The 7827-nt window shown below is 31.2% G+C and overlaps 1 pseudogene; it reads left to right on the top strand.

Annotated features, from left to right (window-relative positions):
* The first annotated feature begins 1400 nt into the window (after positions 1 to 1400).
* Positions 1401 to 2639, top strand: LOC149545507 (protein LATERAL BRANCHING OXIDOREDUCTASE 1-like; annotated as a pseudogene).
* Positions 2640 to 7827: the final 5188 nt, after the last annotated feature.

The following is a 7827-nucleotide window of genomic DNA, read 5'->3' as shown; positions in this document are numbered from 1 at the left end:
CCAAGAACCAACATGTGGCATATTTCATGTAGTTTTTTACTCATTCATCAACCATTGCAACAATTCTATATTTACATATTAGACTCCATTCTATACATATTGAGGAAAATAATTATTTATAATTAGTTTTCAAAAAAAATTAGATTATAGTATGCTCAATTTTCTTTTTTTAGGGTTGTGCCACTATGAAGCTTATTAGGAAAAACTAGTATAGAGTACACAATGTTATCTAAAATTACACTAATTTTTTTTTTACCATTTTAGGTGGTGTTCTTAAGAAAAAAACTAGGATCATGTCATGTGCTCCCTCTTTTTGAAGCTAATAATGTTCAAGATTTTTAAAAGACATTAATAGTTTAGAAAGTAGACTTGACACACAACAACTCTCTTTTTTTTTTTAATGTTCCAATTTTGAACATAGTTGCGTTCATTTTCTTGTTATAGTTTCCTAGTTTCATAAGAAAAATGTTATATTTGTGTATTTATCGATTAAGCCTTCCTGATTCTTTACACAACCATTCAATGCAATATAGAAGATACTCAAATTTTGATGTATAAATATAATTGTTAATTATGAAAATGGACTAACTTTAATATATCCAGTTTTGACCTTATATTATACTTATGAGAATTCTAACCAAAAAGAAAATATCTATAAAATAATCATAAATATAGAAAAATTACAATGAATATCATACAAATACATTATCCTCTTGAATGTATGCATCAAAAATCTATAACAATCATAACATATGTGATTTAATTTTTAATTTTTTTTCATCAATGGTGATTTAATCTGATCTAATTTAAAGAATAACATATCAAAAAATGAAGTCATTCTTAATCACTCTCAATAATTATGTGAATTCACTTACTTTCAATGTTTTTATTTTAAAATATATCTTTGATGTGAATTCTTTTTTAATGTAAGTATTTTTTCATGAATAAATAAATGTGACATTTTTTTGGCTAATAGAAATGATAGCTATAGGAAAATGATTGCATATGTATACCTCAAGTTAGAATATGATTGTTTTGTTGTTACAAATAAATAAATTATTATATTAAAAAGATATCAAATCCCAAATGAAAGAATATTTGGAAAAGTATATTTAAATTAGAATACATCCAGTTACAAAGAAAGCATAAAAGCAAGAGGATCTTTGGAAAACTCTATGATATTATATGTGAAATATAATGATAGAAAAACATCAACCAACCAAAAAATAACAAACAAAAATGGCATAAGAATCATCAAGGAAGAAACATTGAAAGAATCTATGAAACACAAAATTACTAAATAATTACAATATTAGATAGAAATTTAGATTTGTTTCTCATCACTTGCAATATAATTTTGGTATGTTTCCTTTGGCAAGTGAAAAACTATCAAAGGAATGATGTCCCCTACTGGTGAATCTTTCAGTAGTCCAAGTTGGGGTAGCAATTTTGTTGCTATAGAGAGTGTGCAGGAGCTTACAGTTAAGAACTTCAATAAGATTCCTCAGAGATATATAAGATCAGAAGAAGAGAGGCCATCTTCAACATCACTTTCTTATGTCTTGAAAGTCCCTATAATCGACATGGAAAAGCTTCTCTTGCCTTCTAATAATAAGGAAAGATAGAAGGAGATGGACATTCTTTCAAAGGCCTGTGTAGACTAAGGCTTCTTTCAAGTATCATGAAACTCATTTAGAATACATAGTTAAAACCCACATAGATTTTTGATAATTGGATTTGTAGTTTTGTTGAAGATGCATTGATCCTCAGGTTGTGAAACATGGAATTCCAATTTCTTTGATAGATCAGATAAGAGGAGTGGCTAATGAGCTCTTTAGCCATTCCTTAGAAGAGAAAAAAAAATATGCCTCACAAGGAGAAGATATTCAAGGCTATGGTAATGTGTTTGTGGTTGATGAAGATCAAAATTTGGACTGGGGTGAATTGATGGGTTTAGCATTTATGCCTCAAAATATTGTCAACTTAACTCTTTGGCCAACCACACCATTGAACTTTAGGTGCTAGGTTCATAAATTCACCTAGAAAGGTGGTAGTTTTGTGGCTTTCAATATTATATAGTTACCATGAATTCTAGTTATAGCCAATTTTATTGGGGTCTATTTATATTGCTTTCTCAGGCCTTCAAATTAAGAGTAGTCATCTAAGTCATCTAGGTATGCTTAGTCTCTAAGGGAAGTCAAGTCAGTTAATGGCTTAATCCTATCCTTGGCCCCAATATTGATATGGTTTCAAGCCCCATTCCAATTGGATCATTAGTACACCTTTGCAATGCTAAGCCGAGACTATGCTTGTAGGAAATGGCTTTGCATTTTAAATTCCCACTTTTCAATTAATAGTTTTCATCACTGCCTAATGGGTTTTTTATAATGATTAACATAAAATGTTTTTATGAATTTTTTGAATTACCATCTAATGATTTTTTTATTTGGGTTTATAGAAATATATTACAAAATGTTATTAGTAAAATGGTAAGCATGGCTCACATGATTCTTAATCAATTCATTGAAAACATATAATTAAAGAGAGATTATTTTGTAGAAGAGTTTGGAGAGGATCCAATGATGATGGAAAGAATGAGTCCTAGGCTGATCGAGTGTGAAGGTCAAGACATCATTTAGAACAAGGTGTCCTAAGTTCCTAACACTTTTTCTTCAAGATGAAAAAAAAAAAAAGGCCTACAAGTTCAAAAGAATAATAAATAAATTTTTATCCAACCCATTCCTTATGCACTTGTTTTAATACTTGTGACCTAATAGAGGTACATGGTATGTAAGTTTTGATATTGGTCACACCACTTAAGTGGAAAGAATGGCTCAAATTCTTCTTGATATATTCACTTCAATGATACACTTGAAAAGTGATTATTTCAAAGAAAATTTTGGATGATAATTTATAGTACAATCTTTTTTATTAATGATTTGAACCACCAACTAATGAGTTTTTAATATGTGGTTTAGGAGTGCATTATAGAGTTACACTACTCAAGTGGAAAGGGTGGCTCAGGTGATCCTTAGTCTATGATACCACATGATGAAGTGGAAAAGGTGGCTCAAGTGGCTTAGGTGAGAAATGATACCATGTGATGAAAGGTGCTCCCCTTAATACCTTAAACATACAACAATAAAAATAAAAAAACAACAATTTGTGAGAAAAACATATGGGCTTCTTATTAATGTTGTAAATGCATAACTATAGAATATAGAATTACAATATACTAACTCACATGGGCACCTTCATTATAGTAATCTGTGAGACAAAGTTGTGAGCTATCACCTAGAGTTGTCCTAAATAATGTACAAGCATTGTTTAAATAGGAAAATGTATGCCACTCGGGAAGATTCTAGACACTCAAACCTAATACCTAGGGGTGATAGACCCTAACAATACATATAGAGTTGGCCAAATACATATTTGACATTTATTTTGGAAGTTTTAGTTATCCCAACTTTGGAAGGCCATGAATTTTTAATTGTTGCTCTGATTGGCTATTATAACCACTTTTTGAAATCCTTAGCTTTTGAACTACATGCTTAGATCCAAGAAATGGTCCATCTATCAAGTTTTTTGGCCTCATTCAAGCACATTTAGGCCTTGAATGATGAGCCTAAAATTTAGTACCTAAATTGCACACCAAAAATCCACAATAAATCCATGAATACTCATAATATGGCACTGACCCTCAATTGGTAGTCTGATATATCCAAGATGAATATCCACCTTTGAAATTATTACATTTTGACCTTGTATGACTAACTTATTGAGTAGAAAGCCACCACAGGCAATAAATCTACTTAAGATAGCCCTTACTCAAACAACTTAAATAAAATATTTTTGGTTGATGCAAGATTTCTCTTACATCCAAGATGCTCCTGCATCAAGATAAAATGATTTTATTCTATGTGCATATATTGATGCAGATTGGTTAGGCCATATGAATGACAAAAAGAGTACAACTCATGGAGCATTTTTCCTTGGAGGAAGGTTGGTTTCTTGCCAAAGAAAGAAATAAGATTGTATCTCATAGAGTACAACAAAAGCAGAGTATGTAGTACCAGAAAATAATTACAATTAGATTATAATTACAATTGAGTTTTATAACTTGTTATCATACATTATGATAACACAACTATAGTAATTCTAAGAATCATGTGTTACATTCTAAGACTAAGTACATCTATTAAGTATCATGTTTTGAGAGAAAATTTTGAAAAAAAAAAGAATTCAATCTAGAATATGTTAATAATACAAAGGGGCAAATTGTGGTTATATTTACAAAGCCTTTACCCAAGGATACATTTGAGTATTTTTGTGGTTTTTTTAGGGCTATGCCCCTACTCCCCTCGAATTTTATGATGCAGTGACTATATCAATCTAGTGATACAAAGCACTATTTTTTATTTGGATTGAATTTTGATGCTTCCTATATGGGAGAGTATCTATGTTTCAGTAGAATCATAAAGGACTCTTGGTAACTAGTATAAAATAGTGTCTTTGAACACTTGAGCCAGTTGGATTCCTTGAGTAGTAGATTGACATAATGATGTCAATGGGGGAGATGAGTACATGATAAACATCTTCTCATATAATGGGGGAGAGATTGCATGAAAAAAAATCATGTTATGAAAATATGGGAGAGATGTATTGAAAGGACATGAGCACGTGGAATGGGGGAGATGAGCAAAAAAAATCTTATGATACAATGGAGGAGATGATCACCTTTGATATATTAGGGGAGAGATGTATTGAGTGATCATATCAATGAGTTATATCAATGGGGGAGCACTGATAAATAATTGTTCTTGTGAGATTTAGATTCAATTGCTAAAGATGATTTGAAAATATGAGAGCAGTAGCAGTAGTAGAGTTGCATTTCATATTGATAAAGAGGATTTGAAAAGAAGATGACTATAGTAGGAGAGTTGCATTTGGAATTCATGGAACTTAGATGTTTTTTCATCTATGTTTCCATCAATGCCAAAGTGGGAGATTGTTAGCAAGAATTTTCATGGTATTTCTATGGGGGGTATCCTAAGCATTGATGGAGCATTTGGAATATTGGTAGCATGATTGTATGTTGTATTCATGGTAGCCTTTTTCATTGATGTCAACTTAGTATTTTTCTATAAAGATTGGAAAAGTAGCAAAAAAAGAACAAGGCAACAAAGTTTGATGATAGATGATAAGGTTAAGCATAGTCAAGGCTATGTTCTACATAGTGTTCTAATCATGAGGTTAAGTACATTTATAGAAAGTTGAAGACTGGTGACTGATATTCAAGATATGCAGAAGATAATTTGGAGATGGAGTTTTTAAGAAGCACTTTTTGGTAATTGGGTTCTATCTCCTAACAGTGATAGTATTCGGTTGAGAAAAGTTAGATAGTGTTAGAAGACATTCCAATGATGATGTGAGTGAGTGTGCAAAGTCTAAGGTCACATATGTGAAATTTTTACAAAGACTGTGAGCTAACAATGTTGTGTAATTATGAAATGATTTTATCTTAATGACGTCCTATTATAATTATAATTGGGAAAGCCTCAAGGTCATCTCAATAAATTGTGTTGAGGATTTAGTACATAAAGGAAAGATTTTTTCCTTTTGTGTAATATGTAAAAAAGTGTATGTGAGAGAAAAGAATTGTTTTGTATATGCGAATAAGCAATTAAAGGGATATTGTGATGCAAAATTAGAGATCAGGTATTGAGATCTGAGGAATTTTTGGTGCATAAAAGACATAGTAAGAGGAAAAAGAAAGAGAAAAAGTTGCTGAGATTAGTTACATTTTCTATTACTCTGAAAGGACTAATACAGAGGCTAGTTGGAGAGTGAGATTGGTGGTCTTTACCTGGAGATGTTTGGATTGTGGGTCCTTCTATTTTCCACAACTCCTAATAGGGTTAGAATCTCCTCATAGGGATTCAAAATCTCTTAACATGGATTGATATATATTGAATATAATTCATTCACTCCTAATAGAGTCCATCCTCTTATAACGAATTTATATATTAGTACATCATTTTACCATCCCCACTAGAATTTTTCATCTGGTCAAGGGTTTCCCTAGTTAACATATCTAGTGTTATTGTGTATGCATATGCATATATTCTTATATTTTCTATTTATATTTATCACATGTTTAAGATTTGATAAGGTTGATAAAAGTTGCATTGATCATATACTTTATTCACCCTCTCCCCACCCCACCCACACCCCCCCCCCCCCCCCCCCCCCCCCCCTACAAAGTTATCTTAAAGGACTTTACTTTCTAGCAATAACCCCAAGAATACCTCTCAAGTACTCAAATGTATCCTTAGCCAAAGGTTTTCTCAATATATCTTCTATTTGTTCCTTTGTGCTAAGATACTCCAATCTTGTCTCTTTCTCTACTGCCTTCTCTCTCAACAACTAATACTTAATAGATTTATTTATTTTTAAATGTAACATAGGTTTTTTAGACATGTTGTACTTGTGTTATCACAATATATGTATAATAACACACTACGTAAGCTCTATCCCAATGTCCTTTAGCATTTATTTCATCCAAATGATCTCATTGTAGTTATTTTCTACCTCTACATACTCTGCCTCTATAGTACTCTATGAAATAAAGTCTTGTTTCTTGCTTACCCAAGAAACTAATCTACCTCCACAAAAAAATGTGTTTGAGTAATAAAGTATTTACTTATTAATTAAATCATATTTATTTAATTATTACGTCACTTATTATCTCTAGTTTACTTAAGCTAAACTTTAGGGAAATAATAATTAATTCTTTTTATTAATTATTAACATGCAACCTAGGTTTTACCTATTAGGGTTTTGATCTCCTTTTATAAGGATTGATCTCTTTCTAATAATTCAATTCACTTTTGTCTATAGCAATTTATCTTTTTAGTCATCAATAATGTCTCATCTATGGATCTGGGAATTCTAGCCTCCATAGCCTTTTGCTTCTCTCTTCTATGATAGATTTTTGCATGCAGGTGATTCTTGGGAGCTGTGGGGTTGATCTTTCATCGACTTCAACATGGTATCAAATCTCTAGATCTTCATGCCCCTATTTAATTTATGAGAGGTTTGTCTTGGCTTTCAAATATGTGTATTTTCTTTCAGAGGGTTTCATTTTTCAAAGTTCTTTTATATTGAATATGGGGGGTCACTAGTTTATGGTGCACTTTGAGCCTAAACAGACATCATCGTTTAGCTCAGAAAGCCCAAATGCCCCTATTTTCAAATAAAATTTGTCCAATTTAGACATAGTTTAAATTTGAGGAAAAAAATATTGCTCTCATATTGGGCACATTTCTTGAGACATTGATTTTCTATTTTTTGGTATAAAAATAAAAAAAATTGCAGACAAATTGAGACATTTTAGCATGCAAATCTATAATTTCTTGCATGCAAATCAGGATTTTGTATGCAAATTGAGATAGTTTTGTATGAAAATGTTATGCTTCCTAAGATGATTTTTGGTCCTGGTGTTCACACTTTTTAAGGTATTTGGCATGGATCCCAAGGTGGTAAAATTTTATTTTTGACCTACGTGTATTTTTTTGGCCATAAATTGCTCATCTAGGCTTTGCTTTTGCAAATAAGATATCGTCAGAAAGTTGGTTCTGATCCCATCATGATGGTGTAGTTTATTTGGAATTTTTATGCTATTTGGTTTCAATTTTATACATTAAAATTCATAGATTCTATTTTACACTCTAGGAGACATATTTTGAGATATCTTGGCATTCTGGTGGATATCTTGGCTTTTTTAGGTTAAGAGATCAATTTTATTCTTTTATATGATTATTCATG

This window comes from Cupressus sempervirens, chromosome 7 (assembly GCF_028749045.1).
Source record: "Cupressus sempervirens isolate cs-2001-9-10 chromosome 7, ASM2874904v1, whole genome shotgun sequence".
NCBI classification, from domain to species: domain Eukaryota; kingdom Viridiplantae; phylum Streptophyta; class Pinopsida; order Cupressales; family Cupressaceae; genus Cupressus; species Cupressus sempervirens.
Note: the sequence above shows the minus strand (reverse complement) of the source record. Positions and strands in the feature narration are given on the sequence as shown.